Source organism: Aethalodelphis obliquidens, unplaced genomic scaffold, assembly GCF_003676395.1.
Source record: "Aethalodelphis obliquidens isolate GAN/ISIS:26980383/991018 unplaced genomic scaffold, ASM367639v1 scaffold71, whole genome shotgun sequence".
Classification (NCBI taxonomy): domain Eukaryota; kingdom Metazoa; phylum Chordata; class Mammalia; order Artiodactyla; family Delphinidae; genus Aethalodelphis; species Aethalodelphis obliquidens.
In genome coordinates, this window is record NW_020838015.1 from 11580632 (window position 1) to 11594708 (window position 14077).

Sequence of the window (14077 nt, forward strand, 5' to 3'; positions counted from 1 at the left end):
AATACTTATTTCATATGTAGTAGCAGGTATAATTCCCAATGAGACAGTCATCCTGTTCCCAGTAGGATTCATGTCTGGAAAATCCAGGCATACAGCAAGGCTTAGCTTCCCTGTAAAGAACCAGATCACTCTCAGTCAGAGCACAGATAAGAAATGTGCTTTGTGTTAGTGTCATCTTAAAGAAAATTGCACAATGTAAAAGTTGTGAATTAAGTTTTATTCTGGGACTTACTGAGGACTATAGCCCAGGAGACAGCCTCTCAGAGCTCTGAGGAACTTCTCTGAAGAGGTAGGGGAGGAGCCAGGATACATACACATTTTTTTGGCTGGGAAATACATGTAGTCAAGCATACATCTTGGTAAAAAATGACTGCTAACTACAAAGAACATATACTTCAAGTTAATGATTCTAGTGCTTTTCTATGTATAGGAAGATGCAAGGAGCAGGGGTCATTGAAATTCTTCCTTAGATATGCATGTTAACTATCTAGGGGCCCACGTATCCAAAGCACAGAATGTTCCATCCTTCCCCCACCCCCACCTCATCCCGAGTTCCCTTAGGGCACACTGTCAGTGGGCTACTGCAGTGGGTTGCAACTTAACCCTTTGCATAACTAGATGATGAGCAACACTCTTTGTTCTTTTTGTTTACATTAGGAATGAGTGGAGAGCTTGGAAAGTGAGAGCCACAATATTGGGCCCTTCTGTGGAAGGTGGGTTTTACCCAGTATAAAGGGCTGTGAAGCTACAGTTGCCTCTTTGTTTCTGCCATCTCAATGGGGTCCAATGCTAAGAGAACAGTTCTTCAGAAACAATTGTTCCATTGTATATATGTGCCACATCTTCTTTATCCATTCATCTGTTGATGGACACTTAGGTTGCTTCCATGTCCTGGCTATTGTAAATAGAGCTGCAATGAACATTTTGGTACATGACTATTTTTTTTTTTTTTTTTTTTTGCGTTATGTGGGCCCCTCACTGTCATGGCCTCTCTCGTTGCGGAGCACAGGCTCCGGACATGCTGGCTCAGCGGCCATGGCTTATGGGCCCAGCCGCTCTGCGGCATGTGGGATCCTCCTGGACCAGGGCACGAACCCGTGTCCCCTGCATCGGCAGGTGGACTCCCAACCACTGCGCCACCAGGGAAGCCCACATGACTATTTTTGAATTATGGTTTTCTCAGGGTATATGCCCAGTAATGGGATTGCTGGGTCATATAGTAGTTCTCTTTTTAGTTTTTTAAGGCACCTCCATACTGTTCTCCATAGTGGCTGTATCAATTTACATTCCCACCAACAGTGCAAGAGGGCTCCCTTTTCTCCACACCCTCTCCAGCATTTATTGTTTGTAGATTTTTTGATGATGGCCATTCTGACCATGTGAGATGATATCTCATTGTAGTTTTGATTTGCATTTCTCTAATGATTAATGATGTTGAGCATTCTTTCATGTGTTTGTTGGCAATCTGTATATCTTCTTTGGAGAAATGTGTATTTGGGTCTTCTGCCCATTACTCAGCCATAAAAAGAAACGAAATTGAGTTATCTGTAGTGAGGTGGATAGACGTAGAGTCTGTCACACAGAGTGAAGTAAGTCAGAAAGAGAAAAACAAATACCGTACGCTAGCACATATATATGGAATCTAAAAGAAAAGTGTCATGAAGAACCTAGGGGTAGGATGGGAATAAAGACACAGACCTACTAGAGTATGGACTTGAGGATATGGGGAGGGGGAAGGGTAAGCTGTGACAAAGTGAGAGAGTGGCATGGACATATATACACTACCAAACGTAAAATCGATAGCTAGTGGGAAGCAGCCACATAGCACAGGGAGATCGGCTCTGTGCTTTGTGACCACCTAGAGGGGTGGGATAGGGAGGGAGATGCAAGAGGGGAGAGATATGGGAACGTGTGTATGTGTATAGCGGATTCACTTTGTTATAAAGCAGAAACTAACACACCATTGTAAAGCAATTATACTCCAATAAAGATGTTAAAAAAAAAGAAACAATTGTTATTTTGGAAAGGGGCAGTTAAAGGCCTGGCTCAGTGCCTTCAGCCACTCAGAGCTGGGCAGATCTTTCACCTCCAGGGTTCCCCTGTGAGAGGTAGCAGAAAAAGTTTCTTTAGAGAGTTCAACAGATTTTAAGTAGAACCAAAAGAGCCATGGGACATGTTTTGGAAGACAGAAATGAGAACATACTGCAGGTTGGAGTCAAGAGACCCAGAATTGAAAATTGACTTTGCCACTAGCTAGCTGTGTGATACTGATTATAGAACAGTTCCTGACATTTGTATTCACTCAATAAATATTCATCCATTGAATGAAGGTCTTTGTTTCTCCCACTAGATTATGAGATCCTTGAGGGCAAGGGCAAGATTTCGTTGGGCTTTGTAAACCCAGCATCCAGTTCACTGTCTAAATCCTGTTAAGCACCACTAAATTTTGAATTAGTTATCCTTTTGTGAGTAACATTGATAAGAAAATCATTCTCCCAGTGTGGACATTGTACAGAAGATATTATTGATGTAGGCACCACATATTTTGCTCTTGCATACAGGTACCAAGCAAATTATTCTTTCTAATCAGCTGAGTTTTTGAGGGCAAAGAAATCTGACTCATTATCTTTGGTAGTCCACACAGAAGCTAGTATTTATAGTACATGTAATGATTTACTGCAGCTTTTCCTTAATCTCAATCATTCAAGTGTCAGTCGTACGGTTTTTGCTTTATCTGTGCACAATCTGTACTTTTATTAAAATGTTTTCATTTTTTGAAATAAAAAAGTATCTTTTAAAGTGAAACATAACTCTAAAAATTAAGAACACAAAATAATGTTATGAAATATCTTAAAATGAAATTAAGATTCTGTACAAGTAATAGTAAGCTAGTATGTGCATTATACTAACTACTTTACATATCTTCTCTTTTTCAATACTCATAATAGCTCTTCTAGAAAAATGTTCTTCCCATAAGCACAGATGAGATTAAGACCCAGGGAAGTTAGGCAACAGCCCAGGGTCACACAGCTAGGATAAGGGAGAACCTGAACTCTAACTCAAGGTTTTTAGATGCTAACGCCCACATGGAGTGCACTGTCACTTTATTATTCCCAAGTACTTCCCCCTGAATCCTTTCCCCTTTTTCTCACTGATACAGACTTCCCTGGTTTTCAGGCCAGCTCCTCTTCACACTTTCAGCAGCTCCTCATCCCATAGGCCACTCCCCAGATCCTGTGGCCCACTGCCTGTACAGTCAACACTGAGGCTTGCTAGAACAGAGGAAAATGAATATTTTAAAGTCTTTCTGAGAACATTAAATAATTGTTACCTACACCTTCCTGAGAACTATTAAGGGGTGAGCGTCTGAAGAGGGCTCTTTGTGATTGAGTTTCTTGGAGTGAGAATGCAGATAGGGGCCTGAAGGAGAGATAGAAATTGTCCTCCTTGTGCAAAGGACTGGGGGAGGAGATGGAGTCTGGAGGATCTAGAGGCTGCTGTGGAGGGAGGAAGGGAGAGTGAGCTGCTGATCTGCAGGAAATGTAGGAGACAAGGGAGGGCTCATGGTGGGTACCCAGTAAATGTCCATAAGTTTTAACTAGAGAGAGATGTGGTAAATAATGGGGAACCATATCAGGAAATTGCCTTCCAAATTGAAGCTGTGACCAGGAACTTTGCCTTTGGGTTAACAAAAATCTTTCTTCTGTTTCAGAAGCTGAGTAGCCAGATCAAGGAAATGAGGCAGCAGTGATTTGAGGTGAGATGGGATTCAAGGAATAATGAATCTGGAGCTCGTAGCTAAAGCCAAGGGATAGAATATGTAGTAAGAGGAAGAGGGAAGGGAACTATGTTGCTTATTGGCACCTTTCCTCCACCATGTCAGGTAATTAATATATATTACTCCACGAAATCTTCAGAGCCAATCTGCAAGGCAGTTGTTGCCCCCCACACAACAGATGAGGAAATAGGCTCAGAGTGATTGAATGTCTCGTTAAAGGTCACACAGATTGAAAATGTCAGAGCCCAGGGTGTTACTTCTAGTTGTTTGTGCCCCAAAGAAAAAGTTTATGAGGACTCCTGGATTCTAGAGTAGGAATGTGTGTTTGATAAAGGCGTCTCTACACGCTTGGTAGACAGCAGTGTGGTTCCCTGGAACAGACCCTAGAGCAACCACAGGACTGACCCAGGACGTGTCCAGTTTCCTTAGACTCATGTAATCATGGTCCAAGCCACAGCTTCCAAACCTGGTGAAGCTGAAGCAAACTCTGAGTGAGTGGACCATGGAAAGAAGCTGTGTCCTTATTCTTTAGTCAAACTCAGAGCAGGGTGACAGTTAAGACTAGTAAATCATCACTTTTCAGAATTATCTTCATACTAGAATCTTCTAGGGGAGTCATAGATCTTGGGGAAAGGCTGACTTGGGTCAGGACTATGTGTCAGAACAGCTAGGGTAGTCTTTGGATTTAGTGAGATTACACTGTGGGTAAAGAATGTCACCTGCCAGATCAGTAAACAAAGGATGTTGTGGCCATTAAGCCATCAGCCACTGTACCCCCCCTCCCCATGGTGCACCCTGAGGGCATTCAGGATGTAGAAAACAGGATATTGGCCCTAGATAGCTAAGGTGCATATCAAAGGAATGATTTCAGTGAGCCCAGACTCTTGCATTTTCCCAAACATAGAAAAGTGCTAAATTCATTAACTTGAGATATCTGGTTTTTCTTTAATTAACAGTAATCCTTTGATGTTCCGACTACCTGGTTTTTTTTTGTTTGTTTGTTCTTGTTTTGTTTTGTTTTGGTTTGCAGAAACTCCTATATATATCCTGGCTCTTCCCTTACCTCTTTGGAACAGTCCCTCAGAGCTATCTAAGAGACTGTCTCTCAGGCTTAAGTCCTCAGCATGTCTGCTGAATAAAACATAATTCTCAGCTTTTAGGTTGTGCATTTATTTTCCAGTTAAGAATACTATGTCACTGAACATCTCTGAAGCTCAGTTTTGTAAAATGTGGATGCTCTTATCTACTGCCAGGATCTTGTGGGGAATGGAGATAATATTAGACAAGAGTTTGCCACAGCAGGTTAAGACCATGATATTAGCAGCTCTGGTTTTCGGAACATTTAAAAAATTCCAGCATACTTTGTATATAACTATGTGTGTATTTGCACATTAAAAAATATAAAGGTCTGTAATTCGTAGGCAGTAAGTAGTTTTTGTTTTCAGTTTTTTATAGTTATGATGAATGCTGCAATAAATTCATTCATTACAAAGGTGTTTTTTTTTTTTGCGGTATGCAGGCCTCTCACTGTTGTGGCCTCTCCTGTTGCGGAGCACAGGCTCCGGAAGCGCAGGCTCAGCGGCCATGTCTCACGGGCCCAGCGGCCATGTCTCACGGGCCCAGCCGCTCCGCGGCATGTGGGATCTTCCGGACCGGGGCATGAACCCGTGTCCCCTGCATCAGCAGGCGGACTCTCAACCACTGCGCCACCAGGGAAGCCCCATTACAAAGGTTTTAATAAAACTCCTTTGCCAGCAAAACATCTAATAGAGTTCAGTTTATGTGTCAGTTTTTATGTGTGTATGTGTCATATATACATCCTAGTTATTCTATTTGAACATATCTAGATACATCAGAGATGCCTACTGAATACTTATACATTTTTTTATTCAAAAAAATAAAATTTATTTCCAAATCCTTAAACGAATAAATAAGACTTATGGAAAATAAGAAAAATTTCAAAAAAGAGGAAAAATTCTTAATTTTTTGCTACTTTAAGCAACGTCCAGTGTATAACGTAATTAAGACTTAGGCCACAGAGTTACATTTCTGGAATTATGGCAGAGACCAAGTCCTACTGAAAACAGCACAAAATGCTATGGTAACACTGTGATCTATCCTTTTGGGAGTATTTTGTCTGAAATTATTAATTGTTCCTATAAGAAAATATGAATTGATTTTTGTTTTGTTCTAACTCAACAGTCATCATTCAGACAGCTCCAAGTCATTCTAATATTTTGTGGAAAAGGGCACTTCCTTGGCTCAGGAAGGAGGGGATTAGCAGGTAGCATACCATTAATATCCATTTTAAAGACAGTGGTTCTGACAGATACTTGGTAAATGAGTGCTTCAGGTGCTCCTCCTCTGTAATACAGTCTCTTCCTCGTGGCTTTAGCATGCCATATCCACTAAATGCACAAAGTCTTTTCTCAAACTCTTTTTGATGATAGATTTTTCTAGAGAAAGTTGAAAAATCATTATTATTTATAGGATGTTAACTATATTCCAGGAACTGGCTTAATTTACCCCCAAATCCAAGGGAATACAAACTGTTAAATCCACAAAACAACATAGACAATACAGACAATTAATTACTGATTTTAGATATAAGGAAAGTGAAGCTCAGGATAAGCAACTTATCCAAGGTCGTATAGTTAGTAGCTGAAAAAACTAGAGTTGGTGTTAGGGGAAATACTGACTGAAACTGCCTGCCCTGGCCAGGCAAAGACAGTAACAATTTGCATGAGTAATTGTGTGACAGGAGATCCTGGTAAGGAACATGGAACTAACAAGCCACCACCAACCAGAAGAATACGGGAAAGGTGAAAAGGAGAGGAGACACCAGTCCATCTGTTCTACCATCCCCCCAGAATCCTCCTCGCAGGAATCCATCTTGGCTGGGTGGCTGTGCACACCACCAGGAAGGACCCTGAGTCAGAATGATTGGCTAGAGACAACCCGGAAACTAACCCCATTATCATAAAACCCAAGACTGTGAGCCACGTGGCAGGGCAGTTCTCCTGGGTTCCCTTACCCTCCTGCCCTCTGCCCGGGTGCCCCTTCCAAAGTCTCTTGCTTTGTCAGCACGTGTGTCTCCTCAGACAATTCATTTCCAAATGTTAGACAAGAGCTCACTCTCAGGCCCTGGAAGGGGTCCCCCTTCCTGCAACATTGGAACCTAACGTGGTCAGTGGTATGCTGGTAAATGTTTAAAAACCGTCAAGGGAAGAAGGAGAGGCCTAGGAGTACATATTTTGTAGAGTTTTCTGATTTCTGTGGTGGAAATAATCCACCATAACCAATTTCAAGGGAAGGACGCATACAATCAGCTCTCAAGAGCCAGTGTGAGCCAGCTCCAGCATACCACTACAATGGGTCAGGCAGTTAAACAGTCAGCATCATAATTTCCTCACTGTAAACTGAGAATGAGAATAACTTCACTGAAGGAATGCTCTGAAGGCTTACTGGGATAACAGTGGGAGAGTGCCTAACACTGGGATTGGCCCACAGGTACTATAATAGTGACAAAAATAACTGCTTTCTCTGTAACGATAAAACAAGATCATTACCACTTTTCTTAACTAACTCCTGAATTGAATCTACTCTTTATGAGCAATAACTAACATATTTACCAGAATATTCCTGTGTGGGCCTTTCCCTAGAGATAAATTTAAAAATTAACATATGAACAATAATTTATAACATGTAGCACAGAAAACTGTAGACTGACTGGGTTCTGTGTGGCACACCTTAACTCTTAGTTATCTGACCTTTCTGAGTTATAGCTCCTAATTAAACAGGCATCATATGAGTTACACTTCAAGTCTGGTAGGATAGTGAAAGAATTTGGTGGCACATCTGGCACGGAGTCTGGTACATAGTGCAAGCACTTATATATGGTACCTGCAGACTCATATAATAATTCACACCCTGAAGCTTTCCCTGATATAGTAATTTTCACCGTGAAGTTAGGGAGGATGTTCTTCTTTCCCCCAGGGACACTGAGAAATGGAATATTTCCTGCCATATCAACAAACAAAGGATGTCACAGTCGTCAACGATTTCAGCCCTCCAATGTGAGCCAGTGAGCCAAGGAAATTCAGGGCTGAAAAGAATACCTGCCATCTAGCAACCATCAGACTGCAGCCACTCCCTGTGGTGAGCCCTGAGGAAACTCAAGATGTGTCTGGATACTGGCCCCAGATAGCTGAGGTGCATATCAAAGGAATGATTTCAGTGAGCCCAGACTCTTATATCTTCCCATACATAGAAAAGCGCTAAATTCCTTAATTTGGGGTGTCTGGTTTTCTTCAATTAACAATAATCTTTTGACATTCCCGACTACCTGTCCTTTGTTGCAAAACTCCTATACATCCTGGCTCCTTCCCTCGCCTCCTTGGAGCAGTTTCTCAGAGCTATTGGAAATGCTGTCTCCTGGGATGCAGTCCTCATTTTGCCCCAAATAAAACTTAACTTGCAACTCTCACGTTGTGGATATAGTTTTTTAAGTCAACACACCAAACAAGACTAGGAGAAAAGATTGTTTCCTTACCAGTAGCATAGTGTATGCTATCAGACAGAGACTCCATGGGACCGGTCCCCACACAGGATGCACGTACTTCCCAGGGTCACCAAGCAGCTTCAGAAATCTCACAGATTCCTGAGATTGAAAAATAAAAAATAAAAGCTCACACAACTATCTTTTTGGTCTCAGAATGTACAGTCAGTAAGTAAAATGGCTTGCATTTCCTGTTCATTTGTAGAAGCTTTTAAGTGCCTTTCTGTACAATCAGCCTATTCTGGAGTGATGCCTCATTAGCCGGCACCAGTGGTAGAGAGGTTATGACTGCAGGCTCTGATTCAGGCATTATTTTTTGGAATCTGTCTGGAAGGAAAACAACTTTTTCTTTCATTTTATTTTATTTCAGGTTGTGTATTTCAGGACCATTTTTTCCAATAAGTAGCTGTATTTTAGTTTTACCAAATTACAGTAATGCTCTGTAGGAGATATCAATTAGATGTTTAGTTTATGAGCTTCTCTTTTGCTTTAATCTGATAGCTTTCAATATCAACGTACATCTCAGAGGGAATCATCCTCAACTTAAAAAAATTTGTCTGTTTTTGCAATGACCAAGATGCCTATTTAAAAATTCCAATCATATGACAGACACTTTATGGATATGTGGTGTAAGACCAAAAATGTAGGCTCAATATTATGTATTACCTTGACATGTGGTGAACTGAGGAGGGTGTTGAATGACCTAACCATGAGTTCCCCTCCCCAGTTATACCATGGATAAGGTCCTTTAATCAAACAGCCTTATCAGGATGACCAGGCACAGTTCCTGCTTATCCCTGAGTAGCAGGTTTCACTTCCCTGAATGCCTAAGGAATTATTCAAACAAGCCAATCAAATCCTCCCATGGGAAACAGGGGCACCTCAGCCTCTTAATACTACAAAACCTGCTTTACACAACACTAGTTGTCTACTCTGCTCCCAAGTGCAACCACTGTGTGGCCCTGCATGGCATGAGGTGTCCTTCTCCCCCAGGTTGTGAATATAGGTGACTGATAAACTACTGTTGATTTCATCTGTTCAGTGTTGAGTGTCATGTGTTTGGCCATCCCCATCACCAAAGCGCAGGAATATCTCCCTCAGCAAAGTAGTGAATAGAAGGCAATCTTACTGCTAATTATCACTAAACCCCTGTGACATAGGTGTTTTTATTACAATTTTACTAATGTCAAGAAATTAAGATTCAAAAAAAGATAACTTTCTCCCAGTCACACAGCTAGGAAGGTGCCACACTAGGGTTTAACTCAGTCCTTTCACACATCAAAACTTGTGCTTGTGTTAGCTAACTTATCTCAAATGTCCAAAAAATTGAGAAAAACTCTGCTTATTTTAAATATCCAATGTAATAAACTTATTTTAAAGAGTCCATATTAAAACAAGGAAGCAAATAAGCTAGATACTAGGTGCACGCAGTGTAAGGTAAGCTCTTGTCAAAATGAACCCATATTTGCATGTGAATATATTTCCCAAAATGCTTTGAAAGAGGTATTGTGTTTTCCTTGCAATGAACATTCATTCCCAGTCATTTCTATTTTTCTCCCCTGAATCTCAGTGGCTGGAGACCTGGAAAATATATATTTTTCCTAGACCTCGACCTCCTTGTCAACAGGAATGTCAATGTTTTTATGTGTTCAGCTAAAAAGATGACCTCTTATGAGATTTGGAAGGTGTAGGGGAAGCAGCAGCCATTTTTTCCCCAGCTACAGTGGCTTATACATTGGTTTTGGTAAACATGGGTTTTGCAGGGGCTTCTGTTTTCCCTTATCAGTCATCTGCCTCAGAAATGCAAAGGATTAATGGAGTTTGCTAGTTTTCTGTTCTCTGGGTGATAGCAGAAACTTCTGTTTTCTCAATTCTGTGGCAAAGAACCTAAAAACTAGAGATGAACCCTGTATCGATTTCACTCACCTAATTCCACATATTAAATATCATCCACTGATAGCTTCATTCTTTTCCCTATATCCACTGCATCTTCAGGACTTTTCACTCATCTCTGTTAATAGATGACCAATTTATGTCTCTGTCTAAGCCCCATATTGCATAATCACTTCCCAAACTAGGTCTTCAACAAGGGATCCTTCTCAGAATCTTTACTTCTTATAGGAGGCACCTGGAAACATAATTCTTTCTCACTCTCACAAAAGTTCAAAACAAATTTCCCTGACACAATATAACTAAAACACTGATATGGTTCAGGTTGAAAACTAGTTTAAATTAACCAGATAGTTGCTGGAGATTCTGAGAAGTTTCTGAAATAAAGAGCTGGTAGAAACTCTTAAGAGGAAATTAGATTACAAACTTTGGGGAATTTCTTAGAAAAGAGAAGGGAATCAAGGCTAACTGTTGGGACAATAATCAAGATGGGGGCTGGCTATGCAAGTCTCGAGTACACAAACAAAAAATGGGATTGAATACTACTTCTGAGCATAGAGTTGATTACAATATTTACTTATTATCCCATAAACCCTATAGAGTCTGTAGCAATAGCCCCTCTTTTATTCCTGATATTGGTATTTCGTGTGTTCTCTCTTTTGTTCTTGGTCTGGCCAGAGGTTTATCAATTTTATTGATCTTATCAGAGAACCAGCTTTTAGTTTTATTGATTTTTTAGTATTATGTTATCAATGATAATGATTTCTACTCTTTTTCCTTCCTTTTGCCTTCTTTGAGTTTTATGTTTTCTTGCTTTAATACTTTTGAGGTATCATTTACTTACCATGAAATTCACTGATTCTAAGTGTCCAATCAGTGGTTCTTAATAAATTTACAGTTATGCAACCATCACCAAAATCAAATTTTAGAACATTTCTTCACACACACCCCCCAAATCCCATGTGTTCATTTGCACTCAATCTTCATTCTCATTCCCAGCCCCAGACAACCATTAATCTACTTTCAATCTCTGTAGTCTTGCCTTTTAGCCTTTTAAGGTCCTTTCATATAAATTGTATGATACAATATGTATTCTTCTGTGTCTGTTTTTTTTTTTTACTAGCATAATGTTTATGAGATTTATCTATGTTGTAACATTTAACAATCCTGAGATCTTTTTATTGCTGAACAGCATTTTGCTTGGATATAATTCAGGTTGCAAACATTCACAGATTGATAGGCATTTGGGCTGTTTTCAGCTTTTGGTTATTAAGAATAATGCTGTTGTAGACACTCGTCAGGTCTTTGTAAGGACATATGTTTTCATTTATCTTGAGTAAATTCCTAGGGGTACAGTCATATGGTAAATTTATGTTTAGCCATTTAATAAACTGCTAAACTCTTTTCCAAAATGGCTGCTTCATTTTACATTTCCACCTACAATGTAAAAGAGTTTCAATTTCTCCACATCCTCATAAACACTTCTTGTTGTTTGTCATTTTGATTATAATCATATTCTAGTGGGTATGAAGTGGTGTAGATTTGTATTTCCCTAATGAGTAAAGATGAGTTTCTTTTTTTTTTTTTTTTTGTGGTACGCGGGCCTCTCACTGTTGTGGCCTCTCCCGTTGCGGAGCACAGGCTCCGGACGCGCAGGCTCAGCAGCCATGGCTCACGGGCCCAGCCGCTGCGCGGCATGTGGGATCTTCCCGGACCGGGGCACGAACCCGTGTCCCCTGCATCGGCAGGCGGACTCTCAACCACTGCGCCACCAGGGAAGCCCAGATGAGTTTCTTTTTATGTGCCTATTGGATATTCATATATTGTCATCAGTGAAAAACTATTAAAATGTTTGATCAATTTTGGTTGGCTTATTTGCCCTTTTGCTATTTAGTCATATAAATTCTTTATATATTTAAGATACAAACCCTTGTCAGAAATATGATTTGCAAATATTTTACCAGTGTGTGGCTTGTTTCTTCTTACTCTTCTGAAGTGCAGCTCTACTGATGTTGATGAAGTACAACTTATCATTTTTTTCTTTTTGTGGATTGGGTTTTTAGTGTTGTATTCAAGAGATCATTGCCTAACCCTAGGATATGAAGATATGAATGTTTTTTTTTTCCAAAAAACATTATATATAGTTTTAGCTATTACATGTAGCGTTAAGATCTGTTATGAGTTAACTTTTTGTACAGTATGAAGTAAGGGTCTAAATTTGTCTTTTTGCATGTGGATTACCAGTTGTCCCAGCACCATTTTTTCCAGCTCTGTTGAGGTAGTATTGACATAAAACGGTGTGTACGTTTAAGGTGTACAACATGATGATTTGATACACTTATATATTGAAAATAATTACCACAGTAGGATTAGTGAACACATCCATCACCTTGCATAATTACCATTTCTTATTTATGGTGAGAACATTTAAGATCTACTCTCTTAGCAACTTTCTAGTATATAAGATAGTATCATGAACTATAGTCACCCTGCTGTATTTAGCTCTCCAGAATTTATTCATCTTATAACTGGAACCGTATATTATTTGACCAACATTTCCCTATTTTCCCCTGCCCCCAAACTCTGGCAAGCAACATTCTGTTCTTTGTTTCTGAGTTCAGCTTTTTTAGATTCCACATATAAGTGATAGCATACGGTATTTGTCTTTCTCTGTCTGACTTATTTCATTTAGCATAATGACATCAAGGTTCATCCATGTTGTCACAAATGGCATGATTTCCTTCTTTCCCATGGTCTAATAACATTCCATTGTGTATGTATATATATAAACACACATCACATCTTCTTTATCCATTCATCTATAGACAAGACACTTAGGTTGCTTCCATATCTTAGCTGTTGTGCATAATGCTACAATGAACATAGGAGTGCAGGTATCTCTTCAAGATCCTAATTTAGTTTTCTTTGGATATAGACTCAGAAGTGGGTTGATGGATCATATGGTAGTTCTATTTTTACTTTTTTTGAGGAACCTCCTTGCTGTTTTCCATGGTGCTGTACCAATTTATATTCCCACCAACAGTGCACAAGGGTTCCTTTTTCTCCAAATCCTTGCTAACACTTGTAATCTCTTGTCTTTTTGATAATAGCCATTGTGAGGTGTGAGGTGATATCTCATTGTGGTTTTGATTTGCATTTCCTTGACAATTGGTGATGTTGAGCATCTTTTCATGTACCTATTGGCCATGTGCATGTCTTCTTTGGAAAAAATGTCTACTCAGTTCCTCTGCTCATTCTAAAATCACATTATTTGTTTGGTTTTGTTTTGCTATTGAGTTATATGAGTTCCTTATATATTTTGGATATTAATCCCAAATCAGATATAAGGTTTGCAAAGACATTCTCCCATTCTATAAGTTGCCTTTTCATTTGGTTGATTGTTTCTTTTGCTGTGCAGAAGCTTTTTAGCTTGGTGTAGTACCACTTAATTATTTTTGTTTTTGTTGCTTGTGCTTTTGGTGTTGTATCCAAAAATTCTTTGCCAAGATCAGTATCAAGTAGCTTCATCCCTATGTTTTTTTCTAGCAGGTTTATGGTTTCAGGTCTTATGTTTAAGTGTTTAATCCATTTTGAGTTAAATTTTGTGAGTGGTATAAGATAAGGTTCCAACTTCATTCTTCTGCATGTGGTTATCCAGTTTTCCCAACACCATTTATTGAAGAGACTGCCCTTTTCCCATTGAGTATTCTTGGCTCCCTTGTCAAATATTTGTTGAACATATCTCTGGGCTCTCAGTTCTGTTCAATTGGTCTATGTGTCTGTTTTCATGCTAGTACCATACTGTTTTGATTAATATGACTTTGGTCAGGTTTGTTAATATTTTGTTGCTA

General features: G+C 39.6%; 1 long non-coding RNA gene across 1 annotated transcript in view; it reads left to right on the top strand.

Annotated features, from left to right (window-relative positions):
* The window catches only part of LOC113611866 (uncharacterized), a 46455-nt gene extending 41119 nt beyond the window's left edge, over window positions 1-5336 (top strand). Inside the window, exons 6-8 of the long non-coding RNA XR_003429638.1 lie at window positions 658-713; window positions 3713-3757; window positions 5298-5336. This is a non-coding gene — a long non-coding RNA (uncharacterized LOC113611866). The remainder of the gene's footprint in view (window positions 1-657; window positions 714-3712; window positions 3758-5297) is intronic.
* The last annotated feature ends 8741 nt before the right edge of the window (window positions 5337-14077 follow it).